A 24,985-nucleotide genomic window follows, 5' to 3' on the forward strand; every position below is an offset into this window, starting at 1 on the left:
GAGAAAAAAAAGAGATTGGAAATCACTGTCACTTCCAGTGCAGAAAACCATCTTCAAGTATAAAAACTTTTTATTTCAGCTCCATTTCTATATAGTTGAAGCATCCCAAACTGCCCGAGGTTACCAGCACAAACATTAAACGTACAGAGCCGTATTAAACGCATCAGGAGCTGGCCCAGTCAGATCTCTAAAAGCAGTGCCAGTGCTGGCAGAGTAAGTTGCTAACCTGACTACCGAGCACCGGGATCTGAGGGAACTGGATGCAAAGGAAAAAAGAAAAATGAGATAGATGTATGGATAGCTAAGAAGAAAGCTCACCAGGCAATTAAAAATAAAAGAAGAATATAAAACTTCTTCACATCACAAGAGAAATCATCATCCAGGCTATTCCATTCCATTAATTTTTTAGCAGTGCTACCCATTCAAGTCAAATATCAGATAGAGAATTTATACTTCTAGTCTTTTGAAGCAAACCTTCTTCCATAAAAAGGAAAACCAACCTGATAGCAATTCATTCGCAGTGGAAAAAGAAAGGGATTCCCTCTCATGCACAGCAAATTCAGTGGCAAAACTCTATAAATACTGCAAACCGGTTTCAACAATATGACTGATTTGAAAGGAGCTCAGAAGCCAAGGCTTGAAATAAGCCATTAAAGTCAAATACTTTTGCAGTGAAGTGTTCAGAGGTTGTGTTTGGGGGTTTTTACATATCTTTTCTTTTTCTTCCCAGCTTGTGTTTGGGGGTTTTTACATATCTTTTCTTTTTCTTCCCAGCTTGTGACACTTACATCAAAAGCTTGATCTAAACCCCGAAGGGGAAAATACCAATAGAGGCCCTGTTTAAGCTGCAGAAGGAGATTTTTTGGACCCCTCCATCAGGCAGCAGTCCCTGCTTCCCCAGGGAAGAAGCCGAAAGCTTCTTCTGTCAGGGAGATGCTCACACAAGCCCTACCTGCTTTAAGACTTAGGGGTCAGTACTGATCTCCTTGCTCATAGCACAGGAATTTAATAGTTAGAAGGACAACCTTCTCTCTAGCCGAACAAAGATTTGACATGAAGTACAGCCCAAATTCCCCCAGCATCTAAATCACTTCTAAAGGGAATTCCCAGAGCTGAGGAAGGGAGAGCAATAGCAATTCCATAAAGCCACAAGAGAAATGCAAAACAGAGCAACAACAACCCATCAAAGATACATCCTGCTATTTCTGCACAAACTACTTTTGTAAAGAAAAAGGAAAAACAGCAAACTGCTGCTTAAAATATTCTTTGGAGGTTACATAAGAGATATTAAAAACAAAATAAAAATCTATTAATTCTTTGCTAAACGGAAACATCCTGAACTAAGGTCCTAGGAAAGAAAAAAAAATAAACTCATTACACAATTGCATACCATTTACTTAAGACTGCTGTGATGAATGCACACAAGCAGTCTTCAGGCAGGGTTTCCCCTGAACTTCCGAGTGTTCAACTCTTCTGCTCTTAACACCAAATAAAATAAATAAATAAAATTGAATACTGTATGCATGAGTAACTCCTGACTTGAAATATTTATTAAAGACTATTATCATTACCCCCGACGCAGGTCATCCGCAGTGCGAAGACATTCAGATCCACAGCACAAGCAGCAAGGACTAGTAAGAATGAGCATCAGAAATGTTCTTTGCTACCTGGATCACTCGTAACTGCTGGTAGGTCTCAAAGCCACCGGCCATCAAAGAAGGGTTCAAACAGTCACAATGGGTTGGTTTGACTGCAGGTTTCAGAGAGAAGTCTGCTCCCAAATGTTACCCTGTCTTAAAGCATCCACACAAGTTAGATCAGCACAATTAAAACGAGCCGGAACAATCCTATTACAGCTAGGCTGGCTAGCTCCTCACACAGACAAGCCTAAATTCATACTTAATTAGCTATTTTAAGCAAGCTCAGTAGTCTCTCTCTAAGACCAGCTTTCCAGAACTGAAGGGACCGCCAGCTGCATTTTCAAAAGACAGTGGGGGGGAAAAAAACGAAAAAACATTTCCTTCTGTAGAAGAGGCCCCACCGAGACCACGAAGCACACGGACTCTCGTCTGCACCAAAGCCCCTTGACAGCCGCGGGGCCATGCAAGCCCACATCAGCTGCAGGCGAGGCAAGAGGCTGCCTTTGGTCTCCCGTGCCCTTGCTGGGGCTGGCTGCGACACCTGGAGCGGCAGCCGCATTCCACGTAGCACTAGAAGTTTCACTCACCGTGGTAGATAACAAAAGTACCCACTATAAGCAGCTGACTCCCTTATTCTCATTATACTGTATAACAGTGATCTTGCAGCCCCTGTCAGGGTTGTTACCTAGTACCACAAGCAGTGAAACTGAACCTTGGGGCAGCAGCATCTTGTGATTCTCATGACCTCATGGTCAGGCTTTGATTTATTTTATTTATTAGTGTTTTCTTTATGAGACAGGGGCTATTTTACATGAAATGCTTAAGCACACTGGGCCTTTGGGTCACTAGCCTGACACCACTTTAACACAAATAAATACTGAGTGTATGCCAGGTTATATTCACCTCCAAAAAAACAACTAAAGAGACTACTTGAACAAAAGTAGCAGCAGGTTTACTCTAGGCATCTGGAGTGGAAGCAGGTATTACAACCCAAGTACAAAGAGAGCTGTAAGTGGCAGCAGGACTCTGATAACAGAACAGGGAGATTAAAACAGACCCAAACATCAGAACAAACCTTTGAGGAATCTGAAGGGAGAAACCCAGGGTCTGACAATCACTTTGACATCATTGCAGCTTTAGCTATACAGATGGATGGATAGGTATCTCTTTAAATTCTCTTGAGGTTTACTACAAGTTTTATCTTATTCTGTGAAAAGAAGTTACACAAAACAACTCTACTTTGCTTTTGAATCTTTTCTCTGCAACAAAGGCTACAGGTACTTCTGTCTCATCTGGCAATGCTGCACGCTTTCAGCCCCTGAAATTTAGAACAATTTTAAGTTAAATGAGAATGTGAAACGCAACGTTTTAATTTCGGCTAGGAGAAACAGTATTTCAAATACAGAAAACATTGGCACGGGTTAACCAAAGACAAATTGATTCAATCTCTTCAAAAGCTTAGAAGGGTAGAAATGATCTTCTTCCACCAAGCACTACGGAAGCAATTTTAAAGGAAAGCATCCACTGAAGAGTGATACTGCTATATCTAACTTTAAAGACAAGATTTAAGGCTAGATTAAGTTTTGTTGGCAAGCCGGAGGGACTCCATCGATATCAACTGTCCTACCCACTTAGACGAAGCCAGAACTTATTTTATGGCACCACATAACATGACCTCAGTTTTGAGCTTGTATTAGCTAGGAACACTGTGTCCCACTGAAGCATTAAAGTCTATGGACTCAGCCAAATCTTCCATCTCAATATGCCACCAACTCGAACCAGCAACAATTATCGTCCCAGTCTTGAAATATGCACTAGCACATGCAAGAAATATGCCCCACCTGATCTGGGAGACAGATCAGATGCCAGCACTTCTTAATTCCTTCAGAAACGCAGTCACCTTTAATGCCTCAAAAAAGAGGCCGTTCCAGCAGCATTTAGCTGTCAGCACTTGGTGAGAGAGAAGAAAAAAAGTATCCATTTTCTTCAACAGGTATCTAAAGATTGGAAGGGAACAGAACGTGCACCAAGAATCCCTGGAAGGAAAGCAATTAGCAGACGGGGTACAGCGCAGAGGGAGGAAAGGGCCTCCTCCTGCAAAGACAAGACTGGAAATGGCAAGTAGTGAATTACAGCAAAAACATACACACACACACATACAAAACCTGTCCTGTATGTGTTGGTGCTTTCTTCTTACAGTATCAGCCAGTGCAACCAGCAAGCAGCAGGTCAGGGAATCCCACAGCCTTGCCAGAGCCCGGCGTGCATGGTGCTGCACCCATGCTCCGGGGACACCCCTGGGCACCCCCCACCCTTAACCCACAGGATGGGAGGGTGAGAAGCAAGTGACATTTCTCAACACATGTTATCTTCAAGTTTCACGCTGGTTAAATTTCATCAGGCAAGCATTTAGTGGCCAGATACTGCTACGGATCAGAGACTCATTTACTTGCCACAGTCCACTGCAAGGAAGAAGAAACCAGCAACCACACACACACACAATTGCCTCTCCTTTCCTGCGTTTCTGGCATCTTCCTATTTTGTGTGTCTTGTGACACCACCAAGCAAAGGGAAAGCCCAAAGCATCCTGCAAACAAAAGAAAAAAAGCTGGTCTTTCATGGGGATAAAAGAAGGAGGTATAGTACCTGCCCCTGAAGTACAAACAGGTTCAGACACCACCTCTTAAAAAGATAAAGAGCATTTCACATACAATTCCTCCCACCATCTCAAGGAGGCTTTAAAGTACTCTGGGGAAGGCAGGAAGGAAGGAAGGATGTGCCGAGAGAAGATCGTACATTCGCATCAGACACTTTGATAGTATAAACTTCTGTGTAGCCACATTTATTAAAGAGATGATTATGACTACCATGCACGAGTGAAAAAAAGACAGCAGGCCTCACCAAACACAGCATGCAACACAGGCGGCGGAGGAGGACTCAGGGCTCCCGGGTGAGGGAAGGTCTTCTACAGCTTCACACATGCACCGCTCTGACACTGGGAGGTCTGTGACCATGGCAAATGGAGGAGGAAAGGAGAGGGAAACGGGAAGCTGGCATACAGAAACATGGCGAAATACCTACTTCTGATATTATTCAGGTTAAGACTGCACTTCAGTAAATACCTAGGTAACATGAAGTGAAGATTAAGTGCACAGACATACTAGAAATGAAAAAAAAAAAAAAGTTTTTTTCTTATTTTCTGTAAGACTTGAGACTCAATCATCACCTTGGGACAACTCGTTCTTTCTATCCACAATGAGAAGAAACCCAGAGTTGCCAGCCCAAGCTGGGTGAAGACACTTCTAACTTCTTGTGTCCCCAAGAGCTTATGTATTTTCATTATCACTTCAGAAACAAAGGTCATCTTAACACCTGAAAACGTGACTAACAATACGTTTAAAGCTAACACTAAGGTAATGGTGATTAAATTATTCCTTTTCGCAAGGACCAAAGCAGGCCTAGAAACAAAACAAGTCGAGCACAGATTTTCTCCCCATCTCAGAAACACGTGTACATCCACATTGCGACCTGCTGGCGCTGGCTGATTTCCCTCATGCAGTTTGGCCTTACCGAACTTATTCTTCTGCTGTTGTTTGTTGCTTGCCATAACTGTACGATTAAGGTGTCAGTCTTCTCTCACTAACTCCTACAGACTATATCCAGTCCTCTCTTACTGCAGATTTAGCTTCAAGCAATTTTTGGCAGAGCTCTCTGAGGGAAGCAGTTTCACTACTGAGGTACAACTGACAGCAGAGACCAAGAAAATAATTTAGTGGCATGAAGAGAGATGCTTAGCTTTGCAGATCAGCTAACGAGCACACTGGTGCTGGAAAAGCCGTATGCAGATTTCAGGCAGGGCAACACTCTTGGGTAACTTTCAAAATGCTTGACGACTCTTATTGCTTCCTTGGAAACCCTTCACATGTACAAAAAAATAAAGCAGTTTCCAGCTTCAGCTTGAGAGAAGGTATACATCCTTTTAAGGACAGCCACCAGCCCTAAAGAGAGACTTCTGTCCGTCACAGACATTATGTTGAATCCTCATTGTTTCCATCACTTCTTCCCCTCGTTCCAACACAGAGCGTACTCTCAGCAGCTTCAGCAGATAGCATCCTTGCAGCAGAAAACGGTGTCCATGTACAAATAGGGTCGCATAATACAGATGTCTTTAGAAGATCCCCACGCAGCAACAACACTGTAAGACTCCCCATGTTTGCAGCTGAATGCTGAAATACCTTTTCAAATGAGCCTTTCCCATTCAAGACAGGAACTGAAACCCAGCAGGAGGCTTCCCAGCCCCAACACCTAAAGATTATCAGCGACCCAGAGGAAAGCTAGATAAATGGGTCCCCCTCTGTGTGTGCATGCAGGGTGTGCTGGAGCAGAGGAGGCATGAGGTAAGAAACCTGCACATTCCTTCTGTCAACAAGGATTTGGGCAGATCTAAGAGAGCAGTGTTTACTACTATTGGTCATGAGTGAAAGCCCCTGAAGATGTGTCGGATTTTGCTGACATAAACAAGACTGCTCTTGGCCTACGGGCTGCATAGCTCAGAGACCAGGCATCCCTCTGACCTCCCACCCCTCACCCAGCTCTGCCTGCACCAGCAGCCCCAGTTCGCCGTCAGTCCTTTTTATCTGCCTGGTTGGCAGGGTCAGGGCGTCTCATCCTAGAGCAGGTCTGTACACTTCCTCGAGCAGCCTCCTTCCCCCTCACACACGCCTGACGATCCACCTGGACCAGCGCTGTTACCCCGCCTGGCGTTACACAGGTACGCCTGCTTCGCACGGCTGGCCGCAGCTCCCCAGCGTCAAACCGAAGCCTCAGGAGCTCCCCCCCGCAGCTGCTGCTTTTGCTGGCTGTCACGGACCACAGCCCTTGAAGCTGTGCAAGTCGCTGAGCAGGATCCCCAGCCCGAGACGCTCGCGTTATGCTGCTGCTCACTCCCTCTTGCACTTGCCAAGAAGCACCGTGCATGAGCTCTTCCCTCTCCCGTCCATCAAAAGAAGGAATAAATTACCTCCCAGCGGACTGAGACTCAGTTGTTCACTGACTCCAGAGACCTCGAGCATCTGCAGCAGGCAAATCTCCCAAGGCATTTCATGTGCTGCCATTCCCAATTCTGCCACACGATGATTCCCATTAGCGTGCCCCCACCTCACCCACAGACCTCAGTTAGGATTTCAGCTGGCGCAGATCCTGAGGGCTCCCTCTACCAGCAGCAAAACCGTGCCTTCACTACTGCTGCCGACCCTTACAGCGTGCCAACAGGGCACAGCTCGAATCATTCTAGAAAAACGGTCTTTTCTGTTTCTGTTACAGAGCTCCATCGATACCCTTTTTTCTTCCCCCCAACCCAGGATAGAGCAAACAGGTCAGGCAGGACCCAGGCCCAAGGATGTCCTCCCACACTTCCACCACACGAAGCAACCTGAAGGTTAATTTCTCTTCCTCTTCTCCCATATTTCAAGACAATTTGGGTACTCTGCAGGAAAATTATGGATTTGCTTCTACAGCCACACCAAGCTGAAAGTTTGCTTAATTAAGCACAAGGTTCAGTTGTCTTTGCTCTGTCTCTCCTGCACCCACTGCAGGACAAAAGGAGGCAACAGGCAAAGTACTGACAAAAAAAATAAAAAGTCATTAAACTTGTAAGACTACTCCATTTGAATGGAACAATCCTAGGCAAAGAGAGAGTAGATATTACCCCGGCAAGCCCATATTTCATGTCTGAGCTTCACAGAAACAGAACACCAGATCAAGAAAACAAACTAGAGGGGCCAGGGCCAGAAACAGCCACAGAAGCTCAGCAACAAAGAAAGGAAGCATGCAAGCAATGAAGCATGCAAGCTCACCTAGCTGGTGTTTCAGGTGTCCATCAGGAGGAAGAGCACTTGCAGGGGACTCACTTTTCCTTCCAGCAGCAGCCTATGCTTGTCCTGACACACCTGCCCTACACAGACCTGTGCAAAAGCAGGGAAGACGAGAGAAGCCCTCCAGCATTTTGGGACCCCACCGGCAGCAGCCACAGCCACATCCATCCGCCTGAGGAGGCTTCGTGAGACTTGACCAACAGTTCAGTTCTCTTTAAAAACGTCAGTAAAACCAGAGAGCACTAGGGCTCAGATGGGGAATCAGTAAGGGCCTACATGGGGTAGGGGCTAAGGGAAGGAGACGTCTCCTCGCCACAAAAACACAGACAGCTTATCTATCATACCCTGGGGGGTCCCTTCTGAAGGCCATTTTTTCTTCTTTCCCAGGAAGGGAAAGGTGGGGGGAGTGTCTTTTGGCACTCTTAGTTAAAACAAAAACAAACAAAAAAAAAAACCAACAACAAAAAAAAACCCGAAGAGACCTACTGTCTGTTGGTCAAACCTACAAGCACCTTCTCCACCCCCCCCTCAATTCGTCACATTCTCCAGATGCCTCCTCACTGTCCCCTAGCCTCTTTCACCCCTCCAGACGAGGCCATAGGTGGAGGACATCAGGGCAGATCCCACCCTGTAACGGGGAAAAGAGGCAAGGGAAGGGGATGACATGTGGGATCCCTCAGTTAAGTCAAGCATTTGGCTTCACAGCTGCATCCAAACACCAAACGGGTAGGTTTTTCTTCTTCATTTAATTCAAGGGCACCCATACTCACAACTTTTGTTTTAGCAAGGTCTGCTTTGTTAAAAACAGAGTGTGTTTTCTAATTTAACATAGACAGAAACCAAGGTACAGCAAGGGATGTTTTTGTCATTTCAGAAGACCTTATATATATATTATACATCCACAGCTTCCAGGAAACTCACCTACCACACACACCCCGTGCCCCAGCTGCTGCTAATTGCACTTGCTCAGGGTCGTTTTTACCAGAGGGCTCCTATAGCAGCTTTCCTGTGTTTCTTTGCTGGATTTTTGTTCCCTGTCCTTCAGTCCCTCCAGTTTTCCACAGCTGGCAGGGGCCAGGCACACTTACGTACAAGACAGAGTGACTGCCTGCCAGCAGACAAACAAATACAGAAAATATATTGAGTTTCCTCAGTAAACCACCAGTCTTTGTCTGAAGTCTTAACACTTCATAAGCATTTTGCAAATTTTTTTCATACCCAGCTTCTTCCTACAAGTTTGGAGCACCCTGTGTTAGGAGACTTGTCCCACATCTCCCTGTCGAAGGGTGTCTATTTGTAGGGGCCAGGCAGACAGCTGAAGCCCAGCTCTTCTTCTGAGCATTGCCATGGGAGAACTGAGCAAGCAACGTCTACAGCCGTCAGACCTTAACGCCATGCTACAGAGCTGGCAGCATGTTAACCACAGATGGCCCAAGCAAGCTGAAGTGAGTAATGTAATTAGTGAACCACTAAGTACCTCCACAGCCACATGCTTCAGTGACTGTCTTCAGAAAGCCATGAATGGCCACTGCACCTATGCCCAAGCTTTTAACATCAAAATCAATTCATCCTTGACCTGAGGCACAAAAAAAAACCCCACCCACACCATGGACTTGGTCATCAGCTGAACTGATGACTGCTGGTCAACACCATCCAAGCCTTTCCTTGACCTATCACAAGCCTCACACATAACATACACCCGATTCAGACGATATATATGATGTCGACACTGCCAAATTTCAAGTTCACATTATCCAGAGAGAAATGCATGCAGTCATCACAAAAACTGGTGCAGACCATCAGAAATCAAGTGAGAGAGGAGAAGCAGATTTGGGTACCTCTAAATTGGAGGACGCCATCTCTGATGCCCTGAAATACACTCACAAGGACATGAAATCCCTTATGCCGGAGCATCCGCAACGAGACGTACGCCTCGTTGCGGATGCTCCAGCATAAGGGATTTCAGACCAACACCACCACAAGCTGCAACGCAGATGTTTAACCCAAGCACCACTGCTCACACAACTAGTTGAAACATAGAAGCCCACGGTAGCAGAGAAGTAAACCTTCAGTCATGTCTAAACCATAATTTTCTCCCCATTCTTAGGTTGTGGTTGCACTGGAGATGGATAGTAGCAGCGAAGTGGCACCTAACCGATGGTCCACCTAGACAAGCTCCATGGCCATGCCAGTCAGGGACACCTTTGGGACTTGCACCATCCAAAGGTCTCACGGCCGCTGCCACTCATAGGAAGGGCAAAATAACACATTGCTTGGCTCCCTCTGGAAAAAGCTGTTCTATATAAAGGGGCTGCTGCTGACCTGTGAAATCGCCAAACTGCATAGTGCCAGAAGCTGGGAGAGCACTTTGGAGAAGCGTCAGTAGCATCTGCCCTGGTCTTGTACGCATCCCTAGGACAGAAGGGTCTGGCACTATTTAGTGGCCTTCCACAGATGTATTTCATGGAAGAAAAAAAAAAAACCAAAACCAAACAAACAAAAAAAACCCACCACAAATACAATGTGAAAGTGTATTCACAAGACCCCATGGGAAGAGGAGGCTGCATGAAGAACCACCTTATTCATCTAGTTTGAGCCTACCTTCAAACTCATGCCGCAGCAAGTACCTCCAGACACTCACAAGTGACCAAAGGAAAACTGTTTTATTATCCTCACAAGCTTCTTAAGCCTTCCTGTGATGCAAAAAGAACGTTTCCCTGAAATCATATTTTGCCAACAAACAATTTCCACATGCAGAAGAAAAATAAAAAATTCAGACCGATTCAAAGTTGAAAGCTAAACAGTTTCAATTTGGGAAGCAAGGATGAAAATGCGAATTGCCAACAAATAATTCTCCAAAGTAACACAACACACACACCCCCTCTCACACCCCCACATGAGCAAGCCCCAGACACAACCCTTTCAGAGAGGACACATGCCTTGTGTCTACGCACATTAGGAGGGTTCCGGCAGAATAATTACAATTAATCGATTACTTACTCTCCTAATCAATTCTGAGCAAACAGCATTCCTGGACATTTGTTAATGACACATGCATTTTCATACCATCCTACTCATGAAAATTTAACCAAGAAAATAAATTGAAAAATGCCCAGGTAACACCAGTTACCTCTTTCAAAGCTACAAGCAAGAAAGATTCACGGCTGAGGCCTCATCCGCCGCAGCAACTCACCGTCGCTGGTGAAGGCACCGGCAGCTCCCCCACGCCGCGGGTCTCACCATCGAGCCACCCCTGCCACCGCAGCAACCACCTTCCGTTCCCAGCTGCTCGGGCTGGGTTTTAAGTGGCTTGTGATCCATGAGCTGCATCAGTAACTGGATGCGCAGAGTCCCCCAGCAATTCCCCTCTTACTCAATATATTCCACCTAACATATATATCACAGATTTAAACACACAGTGAATGAGTTTAACTGCCCCACGGGATGCGATAACTAGGTGTTACCAGGAGAGTCTGAGAGCAGACAAGAGTAAGAATAAAAATTTAGGCAGTCTTTGCGACACTTCAATTTTGTCTCTCACTTGGTAGGTTTACAAAAGACCTCTAACACCAAGTTTTTTTTTTGCTTTATTACCAGAGGAAAGAGAATATTCCAGCACGGGAACCCTGAAGCTAAAATTAAAAACCTATAATTTGGGTTTAGTAGCAGTTGGTATAATTCAGATCCCAGCCACAATGAGAGGTCTCCAACATTATCAACTGTCAACAATTATTACTGGCTAAGCACACAAAACATCTTTGTTCTGAACTGGAAGCCACAACTGCAAGCAGCAGTAATTGCTACCAAAGGCAAAACACACAAAAAAACCCCAGCCTTTCCATGCAAAATACTCTCCAAAGAGGAATATAGGAATGGACACAAAAGTCTTATTATCTCCACTTACATCTTTAAAAAACAACAACAAAAACCCAAGACTGTATACCTAGCAAAGGAGGGGGCTAGCAAGGACAAGGGATCCCAAAAAGACACTTGTTAACTATTCTGAGCTGAAGGCACATTTAATGAAACATCCTGTTCATTAGTTATTGAACTTTCATTAGCAGTTTAAGGGAAAGCTACACATGGAAGAGATGAAATGCAATCAATTTCTCCTGAAATTGCATACATTTCCACACTAATCCTCAGCAAGTTCATCCCAACCGGTATTAAAAACCAAATCAATTAATACTAATTGCTCACCTTATTTTCACAGAGGGATCTTCACACTTCAGCAAGCCTCAAAAAAAAAAAAAAAGAAAGAAGAAAAAAAGGCTATTTGTACAAAAGCCATTTACTTGTCTGGTCTTTTTATATTCATTTAGCTATGCACTTAATTATTTTGGCAGGTAATTCTGTCGGCTCAAGTTTCCTCCCTCACAACTACCCTTCTGCAAACTGACAGCACAAAGCAATCACGTTTTTATAACCCCACAGCCTATAGCAACAGAATAAACAGTGTTTTCTGAGTCATGGGGCGAAATCCCGAACCCACTGACTTCATTAGCAGACCTTCCATTAAGTTAATACAACTGGTGCAACTTTCCCAGGAGACAATGATGACCAAGTGAGGAAATGTATTTTACTAGCAACAAGCAAACATAGCAGTATTTATGTTCAATTTTTCTTAAACACAACACACACATTCTTAACACGTGCCATACAGATAGCACAGAGTAAACAGAACCTACATTTGTCCTCCTCTGCTGTAGGAGCGCAACAGGTTTTCTCACCATCACATGTTGAGTGTTCAAAAGAGGTTTTCTCTTCCTGCACTCCATATAACCACACTATATTTCAACACCCACCCCACCCCCCAACAGGTCTTGAAAATTTTTTTCCACAGGTCCATTAATGTTTACAAGCGAAACAAGACAAATAGCTTTTAAAAAAAAAAAAAAAAGCCACTTAATGCTGACAGTCTTTCTTCTTGGTTAGCGTTATGGAGATAATCCTGCCAAAATGGCTCCCCAAAATGCTACATAACTTGGAACTACGTGGCCCCAATCAATCACTGCACCCCTAAAGCATCCTGCACCCCTCGCCCCGGCAACAAGCGGGTGTCCGCACCAGTCAGGCTCCAGGGAGGCTCTCCCAGGGGCTAAACAACAAGCACAACATCTGCCTAGCTCCTGGGGTTTCCTCCTGCCTCCGAAATCACCGCAGCTAGCTCGTCTCACCTGTCCCAGTTCCCACAGACGTAGGGGATGCACAACAACATAAGACAGCACCAGGCTGAAAACCTTTGGTTCACCTGGAAGGAGGCAGCGCAGGCACCAGAGGCAGTAACGATGGCAGAGATCCTTTTGGGGCTCTTTTGCTTCAGCTGTATCGGAGCAGCCAAGAGGTGACTTAACGGAGCTAGTAACAAGGTGGGGATGCAACAGCCTCAACTCAAAATGTTTCTCACATCATCCAGTTTCTGCACTTTCTGCATTGTTTTGCATTTTTCCTCCCTCACTTGGTCTTGGCTAATACTGCAGGGAAGCCAAGTCTCTTTAGGGAAGATGCTGACCCTTTTTTTGCTCCCAAGTTGGAACAAGTTAAGTATCGCTAGTTGTCATGCCACTTTGTCACCATAACACCTCTCCGTCTCCCAGCACAGCAGATATCAAACCCTTTGGATCAAAACCCACTATCATCTTAAGAGCATGATGATAAAAGAACATGATAGTAAGTGGAAAAATTAACTGAAGTCAGCCCTCTCTGCATTTTTGTTACTGTGGTTCTGTAGATCACCTGTCACACAGTCAGTGGAGAAGAGTTTTAAAAGTGCCTCTGCAATCGTGTTGCACAAGCAACTACCCAAACTCTAGGGAAGCTCCATGATGAAGGAACAAGCTACAAATGGAGGCCTCCTGCAAGTCATGCAGGTGCGGATAGAAATGCAGATTTTATGCATGAATTAAGGCTTTCATAAAAGTTTCAAACAGCACCGAAACTCTGCAGGAACTCATCGGTTAGGAAGCAGTACTCTTAAGGTTTTAAGACATGCTTTTGATGAGCAAACTGAGTTGAGGAGCTGATGCAACTGAACAGAACCCTGCTGGAGCGCTGGCTGGGATACGGAGGGAGATGCCTTTTGCCGAAGGCTTCACTGGTGACTAACGGCAGCAAGTTATGGAGAAAGTGCCGGCGGAGAGGAGAGCAGTGGGGCACAGCGCAGAGAGCCCGGCCCGTTCATGAGGCCGTTCATCAGGAAGGAATGACTGACAGCAGGACAGTAAGCTTTGAAAGCTCAGGGGGTTTCCACAGCCCAGGAGATCAAAGCAGTGCTGGAGTGGGAGGAGGTGGCAAACAGAAGAGAGCAGGACAGGCTTTGAGATCAGGATGGCAAGAGCTGAAGTCAGACGGGAAGCAGCTGGGAAGCCTGCCTGGGGTTAACGAGGAAATCCATGGTTCTCCCCAAACCATGCCAAGAGATAAAGGCAGGCACAGGATTTACTTTAGAAGAAGCAAAGGGGGCTAACCGTGATGGACTAGGGCAAGAGAATTTGAAACAAACAAAAAAAAAACCAAAAAAAACCAAAAAAACCCCAAACATTGCTGCTATGATAATGGATGTGTCCAACAGACAAGCAGTAACTGGATCCCCAGCAGGAATTGCCCTGGCTTGCTGAAAGCCTGGTGCCTGACTGAGCATCGCTTATCAGGGAGCATGGAGAGCCAGATGGAGGGCTAGTGTGATGGCAAATGCAGAGGGTCAGCCAGGTTACCATACACAAAAAAAAAAAAAAAAAAACCACACACACAAAAACCCACAAAACGGGGGCATGTCAAAATGCAAAGTGAAACTTCCATAACATCACAAGTTTTCTTCCCGTTTTCCTCTACGAATAAAGACAGACAAGATACAGGCAATCAAGGTATCCATGTTCTTGTAGAGTAGAGCTGTTATAGCGGGAAATCATGCGCAAAGTATTAGGTCCCAGCTTTCTGGCAAGACGCTTTAAATCTGTAGATGTAAGATGTTTTGAGTGAGCGATGAGAGATGTTTTCCAGCTGTGGTTTAACTTTAGCCTAGAGATATGCAGTTGCTCTATAAAGGTAGTTCCTACGTATTTTTTTACAACAAAGGGAGAGGAAACTCCAGTCATCTGAGAGTGCTATTGTCAGCCAGTCTGAGATGAAATGGCACAGCACTGACTGATAACAATGCAGGATGAGATGGGTCTCGCATTAGGAAAAGAGACTTTTTTCCTTCGGTAGTTGGTTTACAGTTCTCCAGAAGCAGCTATGGAGCATGTATGACTTTACATGGGGAGAGCAGGAGAGCTGTTTCTCTTTGAAAAGACATTTTGGAAAGAAAATTAACAGAAAGGACTTTTTCCAGATAGGGGAGCACTGCTGCAGCCCCTCCATCCTCCCCAGCAAGGAGCACATCTGCCCCCACCAGCGCAGGGGTTTTGCGTGAGCCCTCAGATGAGCCTACAGCAGCGGAAACAGCGACGGCAGAGGGGAACTTGACAACTCCTGGCTCCTAAACCTCTCCGACAGCTCTCTTCACACCAGTACCGACTGCTGCCACCCCTGAGCAGCTGCTCCTGGCACCAGTGAGCCGAGCCCGGACCTTCTGGAGCAGCCACCCACCTCCCGTGAGCCCTGCCACCACAGCTGCAAGGTGGCATCATGCTTGGCCCAAAGGACCTTGGCATCTTCCCATGCCATGCCAGGAAAGGGGCGTGTTGCAGGTAATGCACGGTCAAATCCAACCTTAGAGGTTGCCTCAAACCTTCTGCAGTCAACTTCGTCTTCATGAAACACCCTCCAACAGAGCCATCAAGTTACTGCACAACACAGACCCACTTTGCATTGATGTCTTTGCCATCATTCTGCGAAGGGAAGGACTACCCTGCCCTCCAGTAACTCATACAATTAGGCAAAGTAAACGAGTTGTCAATAAACTCTTGATTGTTCAATGAGACGTTGCTAATGGGAAGGCAAATGTACACTACCAGAATCCATGACATGATAGCGATAATTTTCAAGTTATGCTTGATGTTTCTGTGATGAAGCTATTTTCAGTTGCTTTGAATCTTCTTCAGAAAAGTCAGTCTTTGAATAACACAAAAAAAAAAAAAAGTCGTGATTGTTCTGAGCTCAGATGCATGCATTTAATCAGTTCAGGTGTTTAAATTATTTATCCATGAGGAGAAGTGTACTAATCTTACGAACAGTGCATATGAAGGGGAAAAACAATTAGACATAAAGACATGCTGAATAATGTGAGCAGTAGAGAATTCTCTCATGCCCAAGATAACTGTGACCAAGGGTGTTCCAAGTATTTGTATTATTGCAGTCTGGGCTGCAAATCTCAAAATACACAGATTTGCTGCTACTAGAAGAAATGTTTCCCAACCATAAGGCAAAATGATTGTTTTCAGCAAGCACAAAGCCCCAGTCAAAAGTCGGTACTTTCCCTAGTTTGAAACAGCAGAACTTTTTCAATGTTTTTTCAAAAACAGTGTCTGGGGCAAAACAGACTACTTCATGAACCATTCTTCCATAAGTAAGTGTGACATCCAATGCTCTGGACCAGACCACCTCTCCTCATCACTTAGGCACAGACAATAACCTCCTGCCTTTCTTCTCTGATCTTAACCTTCTCCTCCTCTATCTCGCTTTTCAAAGCCAAGGGTCTACCCAAGCTGCAAGGCAGACCTCCCAGGTGGAAGACATACAGGGTGGAAGCAACACTCCAGCCCGCTGCAGCCTTGTTGGATGACTCCTCCAGCAATGGTTACCACCGAAGCAGCTGGTCAGGCACTACAGCTCTAGGTCCCCAGATGGACTGAAGGGCTGTGGTAATGCACCAGGACACCTGGTTAAGAATACAAGACCTCCCACCACCCTTACTCACTGCCTGCCCTTTCAAGGGAAGAAATCCTTAAAGTCTGCTTTAATGTTAATGGATTAGGTATCTTGTTCAAACTCTCAAATGCCTGGTCCCTCAGAAGACTTGGCTTTCTCCACTGCAATTAATGGAGAAGGTCAAGAAAGAGGTGTATTTATACAGTGCACTGGTGAAAAGTAAAACTAGGTGTCCTGCTGCCAAGACAGACACATTTATGCAATGTTGAACCCCAGCATTGGTACCTTCACTTAGAAAGACTTAGCCAATTAAGTTGATAGCATGGCACACGCTGGCACTTTCTGAGCATGGAGGAAAATAAACAGGCGGTTCTTATTCCAGCCAAGAATCTGGCTCTTCTCCCAGCTTGTTACCAGCTTTCTCTGCCTCACCACCCAGCATGCAACATCGCCTGCCATGGAGGTGGGTTATGGCTACTGGGCAACAGCCTGCTCCTATGCCAATAAGCCAAAATCCTTTCTTGGTCTGTGCCGTGTCACAAAGGTTGGGCTGACTGCAGAGAAAACAAAACCCCTACCTTTGCTCAAAGAGACCCAGGGAGAAGTTCAAGATATTTCAACTCACTTCAAGTCATTGCCAGCTGCTGTTTCAATCATTTTGTTTCTATAATCTGGGCAGCACACCAAAGATCACAAGGTTTGGGTTTAAGTTTCATTTAAAAACCATCTCGTAGAAGAATCATTCCTCCATTTTATTAAGCAAAAGCCAGAGGCTGCTGACAATGCTATTATAGGCGGCAACATCAATGGAACTTTTTTTTTTTTAATATATATCTATATAAATATATAAAAAGAAAAACATTGAGCTGGAAGGTTACTAACAAAAATAGAAAGGAAGACCCCTGAGACATTCTCTTTGTAATTCCTTTTTACACAAGCCAACATTTAAAGCCTCCTGGCTGAGATTTCCCAGGTAACCTACAAACCATTTTATGGCATCATTGCTCAAACCAATCTGAGTATCCAGTAGGGCAATTTATAAGGGAATGACATGCCTATTATTGACAAAATTCTTCACAGAGCAAGGTGAAAACCTACAATGCAGATACGTCAACTTTTTTGAAAGTAACATTGGCTCAAATTGAGTTATAATGGGAAAGTGACCTGTTCTGATGCCAAAGGTCCTTGGCATTACTGCTCAGAGGAAAAGCATCTGTGAAGCACTGCAAGAGGGACCCAGTTTCACAAGGAGCAGCAGCCAAATGAGAGGGGAAAGAGAAGGAGAGAAGAAAAAATAATAATACCAGACCAGCCTCCAGCACCACAGCCTGCCCAGCTGCTCCCAGGTACAGGTGATCCTGAGTCCCCTTCCTTCTTAGGATCGATTCTCCAGCCATGGGAATCCCTCATTTGATGTTTGCTTTCAGCCGACATCAGTCTTTTTACTCAGTTTTGCCAGACTGCACTTTTGTCATTAGTTCTGGTTAGAGATATAGATGAGATGGCACTTCCAATTTTTTTTTTTCCCCACTAAAGTGCTTTATGCTGCAAGTCTAAGGATAATTACTTTGGGGGCCGAAATTTCCCATTCTCGTTCTCATCGCAGAGATATGTATCTGAAGAAGATCTGCTTGGTCATTTAAGGTTTTTAAACATGTTCTCAGACAAGCACAGCTGCATTTTTAACAGTAGCTAAAATTACAGAATTTAAGAAAGGAAAATGCGATGTGATGTTTCGTGCTTTAGTTAACAGTCTTCCAAGATAGAAAGCTCCAGTTGCTCTGGAAACTGTAACTTGGACACAACCATGTAGATACATCAACCCCCTGGCTATAAATGAGAACACTTTAGCAACACTGCACATTCGTGTGACAAACATTTTTTAAAAACAAGCACTGCATCCTGATCTTCATATAGGGAGGGCACATCCCGCAGCCCTCCACACAGGACACAGTTCTCCGACTGCATTGCCTTTAAGCCTCAAGAGAAACGACTGAGCGGGAGCCAGGAGACCGTGTGGACCTACCATCGAGACGATGACCCTTCAGATAAGGGTGAGATGGGAAACAGAGGTGGGTATTTGAGGGCTATGCCAGGGATTCAAAGCAGGGCTGTTTCTTCCTGTGTTTGCGTGGTGCCTGTCACACCGCAGCTGGAAGGAAACACTGGGGCCAAAAGGAGGACATAGAAGATCAATAAACATGGTGGACAGGCTGGGGTATGGTACACAGAGGCCTCAGCCGCTGGCTCAGGAGAAGGCAGCAGGAAGGCCGGACCTGGGAACGGAGAAAGACAGACAGACATCGGGAGAATGAAAGCAGAGGGGGATGCTCAAAAGCAGAGCAGGAGGAATGAGCGTGCGGTGTTGACGGAGGAGGACTGGACACAGCACAACACCAAGAAGCTAGATTTTTTTAAAAAAAAAAAAAAAAAAAAAGTAAGGGGGAAACGTGACATACGTAAACGACGGCCTGAGTGCTGGTTGCTGTGGAAACCATAACTTTGAATTCAGTGGCTAAAACCTAGCATTGCTATTTATACCGTGCTCCTCACTACAGCACGAGAACTTCATCTGAGAAACAGAGAGCTCTGGTACCAGACAAATGCATTTTTCCCCCTCTGTTACACACAGTAATCCTTTCAAATGATGCCTCACAAGGTTTTTCCAACGTTCCTGGCCACTGAATGACTACACAGTATAATCACCTCTGATAGAGGGAAGAAGAAAAAAAAAAAAACAAACAAAAAAACCAAACACACACCACTGTCTTTCCTCTTCCAAGCAAGACCAGATGAATCACTAGACAGACATCAGGTAGGATTCACTGAATTCTACTCTGGCCAAGAGCAACTGGAGAAGCAAAAAAGGCCATTTAAAACAGCAGTGTATCTTGTTTCCCTTAAGGCAAATTACAGTCAGCATCGCATAAGATTATGGAGGGCCAGATCCCAAAGTCAGTTATCATTACAGATGACGAGCACTGTATTTGTTTAAGGACTCCAGAATATTGCCTTTAATATACTGGAAAGCATAACTGGATCATTAATGCAAGAATAACAATAACAAAAACGCTATAGATTAAACTCCTGTTGGGAGAATCGCCTTAAAAAAAATTTCATTTTCAAGTTGCTCTGCTGTTCAATAAGGAAATGGCTTTTTTTCCCCTCCATGGGAAACGTGACTCTGTGGCAGCAAGTGTTCCCGCAGCCTAGGTGGGAGCAGGACTAATCTGCCTGTAACCAAAGCGGAGGTGAGCCAAGTCCCCATGGGTATGTCACATTCCTCTTCCACCTCCACCATTCCAGGGCCTGGGAGGGAAGAAACAGTCCCATTCCCCACCCACTCCTAAATCATGTTTTACCTTGAGTAATATGGAGGTGCTAGTGTGGCCCATTCATTGCCACTACCAAATATACACAACAACTACCACGGGGGCGATGATCAGGTTTTAAGACACTTCCCAGGACCTGTGCATACATCGGCCCCCAAATCAAAGAGCTTGTGGCGTCGGAGGGCAAATAAGGCAAAAGCTGAGAGAGAAAAACCACAGCGCTTCCCAAGGTCCCTCGCACCTTCAAAATCCCATGGGACTGTCCCATCCATACGGGCTGATCGGGAAGCAGCAAGGACAACCGTTAGGTGCAATCTGACAAGCAATACTCTGCCTGAAGAAGGCAGCTTTTGCCAGGGGAAGGGCAGCCGGGGATTGCGCAGGGACAGGAGCAAGGGCTCCGCAGAGGGGCTCCAACAGCTGCCGAACCGGGAGGGGTGGGAGGAAACTGCTCTCTGCGGGACTGGGCCCTTACAGCTAAGGTGAAGGAGGTCTCGTTTGCCCTTGTTCAATAATTTATATCACAGCATTGAAGTGTCATTGAAATTGACAGAAGCATTTTAATAATACAGGAAGGGGAAAAGATGCTCTAATCACAGATTAGGCACCCAAGTAATCACTCCATAGATCTCAGCCTCCCCTAATTTATTCCAATACATTTTTTAATCAGAATTTCATACATAGCAAAATGATTAACAAGTCACGAGTACTACCTATTTGCTAGCTGTAGCCAGCTTTCACTAGCCCACAGCCCTCTGGCTGCCGCTGAGAGGGGGAGGTTGGAATGAAGGACCGACGAGGAACGGGAAAGTCGATTTCTCCCAGCGCTTCCCAACCCGACGGGGTAGCACCGAGCTGCGCGCTGGAATTACGCACCCGTTCCTGCAACTCTGTTTCAGGCCGCATTTGTGCCAGCGCTTCCAGTCAAGCCTGGGACTGCGAGCATCAGTCAACTGTCCCCAACTTCAGCAAGGGCAGGGCGGGCGGGCTGTGCCGGGCCTCCAGCGACCCGCCGGCGAAAACACACCGCCCTTCCCCGATACCCCCTCATCGGCTGCCTGTGCCCTGAGCGAGGCCCCGGCTGCCTCCCCGCGCGGTGGCCGGTACGGCTCCCCCGCGGCGGCAGCAGCAGCAGCAGCGGCATCACCCGGCGGGGAAGGGACCCGCCGGCCGCCCCGGCCCCGCGCGGGGCCAGCACCGGCTGCCGGGGCTCCCCGGGGGGACCGCCAGCCCCCGCACGGCCCCCGCGCAGCGCCCCCCCCCCCCCCGCCCCCAGTGACATTTTAGGCGCAGGAGCGGCGCTCCCGGAGGCCGGCTGCCGCAGGGCCGGCTCCGGAGACGCTGAGCGGCGGGGCCGGACCCCGGCGAACACCCGGCCATCCCGACGGGGCCACCCCCGCGCCGCCGTACCGGCGGGGGGAGCGGCGCCGGCTGCCGGCGGCCCACACCGCGAACAATAAAGCGGGCCCCGGCCGGCCGGGCGCCCACCCGCCCGCGGCGGGGCAGCGCGGCGGAGCCCCCCTCACGCACACCCTGCCCGGGCCCCCCGGTGCAGGCGGCGGAGGGGCTGCGAGCCGGGCCGCGGCGCCGCGTAACGCCCCCGGCGCGGGGCGCTCTGCCAGGGCGCACCGGCGTGAACGGGGATGCCGTGCGCGGAGGACGGGGACGCGATCCGCCGCCCACTCACCTGCCGCGGCTGGGCCGGGCTCGGTACCGGGGGGCGCCGCCGCCGCCGCCGCCGCCCGCCCAGGGAGCTGCTCCCCGCCGCCGCCGGGCGCCCGCGGCCGCCGCCGCTCAGAGCGCGCCGCCGCCAATAGGCGCCGCTGCCATACTGGTGCGGCCGCCGCTGAGAGGGACAACGCCGCCGGCCGCCCGGCAAGCCGGCGACCATTGGCTCTCCGGAGAGTCAATCCCGGCCGGGCGAGCCAATGGGCGGCGGTGGCGGCGAACAGCGGGGCGTTCGGAGTTGGAATGTTGTGTGACAATGGCCCACGCGGCTCCCGGGCGGGAGGGGAGGGGCCGCTCCCCGGGGGGGCGGGCGGTGCCGCGTGCGGACCTGCCCCCTCCCCCTCCCCAACCCCTCCGCACGGCGAAGCCCGCAACAAAAGCGACCAATGGGGCCGCCGCGCGGGGGAGCCCGGCCAATCCGGGGCGGGGGGCGACGGGCGGGATTCGCTGTGGGCGGGGAGAGGTTGGCTTCGAAGTCGGTTTGACTTCGAGGGGGTCGGGGACCGTGAGAGGAAGCCGCCTCAGAAGTCGGTTTGACTTCGAGGGGGTCGGGGACCGTGAGAGGAAGCCGCCTCAGAAGTCGGTTTGACTTCGAGGGGGTCGGGGACCGTGAGAGGAAGCCGCCTCAGAAGTCGGTTTGACTTCGAGGGGGTCGGGAACCGTGAGAGGAAGGTGCCTGACCGCCGCAGGCCGGTCAGGCACCTTCCTCTCACGGCTCCCGACCCGCATCGGTGGCCCTGGATCTTTCACCCAGGCCTTGTCTGTGCTTGCGTTCCTCGCTGCGGGCACGATCCCACACCATGTTCCCCTTCACTGCCGTTTACCAGAGACCCCTGAGCACCAAAGCCTGTCTACGTGGCTCAGAGATGCAAACAAGGTGCAGCGACTTTTGCCCCATGGCAACCCGCTCCTGTCCTATTTCTGCAGCTAAAGACCTTGAGGGAATTGAAGCCCGCGCTTTAGCTGTGCGTAGCACAGACAGACCCCCTTCGATGGGACGCGGGGAAGCCTGAGAGCACCTTGTCACAGGCATTGCCCTGGCTGCCAAAGTGTTGGGGCTTTTTTTTAAGTCATGACTCAGCTCAGATCTGGATAAGTACATTTTTAAATGCTTAATAAATAAACATGAGCTGTGTCTTAACTGAAAGTATTTTACAAAACCTGCCAAACTACACAAGTTCATTTTTAAACACAAAAAGGTGGAAGTACCTCCCCACCAACTTTGAAAGTCAAGATGGGGAAATCCAAATCAAGCATCATCGTTACTCCTAATACTTGGATGTGTATCAAATAAAGAATTCTTATTTTCAAATACTGTGTATTTGTTCTGCCTTTAAAAAAACAAACACAAAATCTCAACTATCTGCTCACTAATCACTATGTTGCTTGCAAATCAAATCCAAATATAAAACATCAGTTTTCTTCATCAAGCCATTGATTAATTAATGGCAGGTTTTAAATGGCATTACCACACCAGGCACTTTAGTCAAAGCATTTAATCAGCAAGATTAAATGCAGGTCCTTTCCTGACATTGATTTTTAGGTAGAATTCCCCGCTGATTCAGTCAGGAGATCTTATTAAAATTTGATAGTGTGCTACGGCCCCGGATTAGGAAAGCGCAGCTCGTTAAGCGGTCCTTCAGAATAATCGTGCCAACCCAAGCAAGTGACAGCTACCCCAGGTGTGCAGTTTGTTTTATAGCTCGCAATCGATAGCATAACTTAAAACCAGATCTTCAAGGTGTCAGTCATCTTGTAAACAAACGTATATCTCACCAGACTGTGGCTTGCACGTCAAAATCTCCATGCACCCAAGAGCCATCCTAGCCCCGTGTGGGGCTGCTGCACCTCCTACGACGCCCCAGACCGGGAGGCCAGCCGTGGCCCTCGGCCACCGCAGCCCTTCAGTCACACCAGGACCACAAAGGGAAGTCATGCTTGACCAACCTGTAACCTTCTACAATCATAGAATCATAGAATAATTTAGGTGGGAAAAGATGCTTAAGATGATGGAGTCTAACCGTAATGAAATGCCTGGCTCGGTAGATGAGAGGAGAGCAGCGGGTATTGTCTACCGTGACTTCAGTGTGGCTTTTGACACTGTGTCCCATAAGATCCTCATAGACAAGATGATGACGTATGGGCTGGATGAGCAGTGAGGTGGAGTGAAAACTGGCTGAACGACCGGGCCCAGAGGGTGGTGATCAGCGGTACAAAGCCTAGCTGGAGGCCAGTAACTAACGGTGTACCCCAGGGGTCAATACTGGGTCCAGTCCTGTTCAACATCTTCATTAATGATCTGGATGATGGGGCAGAGTGTATCCTCAGCCAGTTTGCAGATGACACAAAACTGGGAAGAGTGACACAAAACAGAGTTGTGCTGCCATCGAGAGGGACCCAGGCAGGCTGGAGAAATGAGCAGACAGGAACTTCATCAAGTTCAGCAAGGGGGACTGCAAACTCCTGCATCTGGGGAAGAACAACACCAGGCACCAAAATATGCTGGGGGCCATCCAGCTGGAAAGCAGCTTGGCAGGAAAGGACCCTGTGCCCTTGCAGCAAAAGCGGCAAATGGTATCCTGGGCTGCATTAGGCAAAGCATTGCCAACAGGTCGAGGGAGGGGATCCTTCCCCTCTCCTCAGCACTGGTGAGGCCACACCTGGAGCGCTGTGTCCAGTTCTGGGCTCCCCAGTACAAGGGAGGCATGGACATGCTGGAGGGAGTCCAGAGAAGGGCCGTGAAGATGATGAAGGGACTGGAGCATCTCTCCTATGAGGAAGGGCTGGGAGAGCTGGGACTGTTCAGCCTGGAGAAGAGAAGGCTCGGGGGGATCTCATCAATGTATACAAACACCCGAAGTGCGGGTGCAAAGAGGATGGAGCCAGGCTCTTTTCAGTGGTGCTCAGCGGCAGGAGCAGAGGCAACGGGCACAAACTGAAACACAGGAGGGTCCCTCTGAACATCAGGAAACACTTCTTCATTGTGAGGGCAACTGAGCACTGACACAGGTTGCCCAACAAGGTTGTGGAGTGTCCCACCCTGGAGATACTCAAAAGCCATCTGGGCAACTGGCTCTGGGTGGCCCTGCTTGAGCAGGGGGCTGGACCAGATGCCCTCCAGAGGTGCCTTCCAACATCAGCCATTCTGTCGTTCTGTGGCCAAATCCTATGTACCCTGGCCTCCCTCCTGCAATTATAGGCGCTTCTCCCACCTTGGGCTCTTTACGTCTGATGCGTTCCTCATTTGCACCACCAGCACCTTTGGCCACAAGTGCAACCGAGCCACTGAGCAGGTGCGAGTCACTGGCTCAGCCAAGCGGGGCCAGGCAATGCTGCTTTGTCATCACGTGCCAGCTAAGTCTGGTGACTTGCTGTCCCACCAGGCAGGTGTGGTTAGCACAGCACTGCTTTATTTCTGTATATCCTGCAGGCCAGGATCAACTTCTTCCATGTTTCAGGCAGCTCCACACAACCCGGGGAAAATCTGCCCCCTGGGTTAGTAGGCTATGCTTGGCTCCTCAGCCAAGGTTTGGGCACGCTTGATACACACGTTCCTTTATAACAACGACTCGTGAGTCTTTAAGGTCTCACAGCCTGGCTATTA

The 24,985-nt window shown here is 47.9% G+C and overlaps 1 protein-coding gene across 4 annotated transcripts in view; it reads right to left on the bottom strand.

Annotated features, from left to right (window-relative positions):
• The window catches only part of TIAM1 (TIAM Rac1 associated GEF 1), a 190,034-nt gene extending 168,607 nt beyond the window's left edge, over positions 1-21,427 (bottom strand). For all 4 annotated transcript variants that reach the window (XM_087758158.1, XM_087758153.1, XM_087758157.1 and 1 more), the window contains exon 1: positions 21,341-21,427. The gene's annotated coding sequence lies outside the window, so the exon portion shown is untranslated. The remainder of the gene's footprint in view (positions 1-21,340) is intronic.
• Positions 21,428-24,985: the final 3,558 nt, after the last annotated feature.

Source organism: Nipponia nippon, unplaced genomic scaffold, assembly GCF_047370975.1.
Source record: "Nipponia nippon isolate SJK-2023a ecotype South Korea unplaced genomic scaffold, ASM4737097v1 scaffold_2, whole genome shotgun sequence".
NCBI classification, from domain to species: Eukaryota; Metazoa; Chordata; class Aves; order Pelecaniformes; family Threskiornithidae; genus Nipponia; species Nipponia nippon.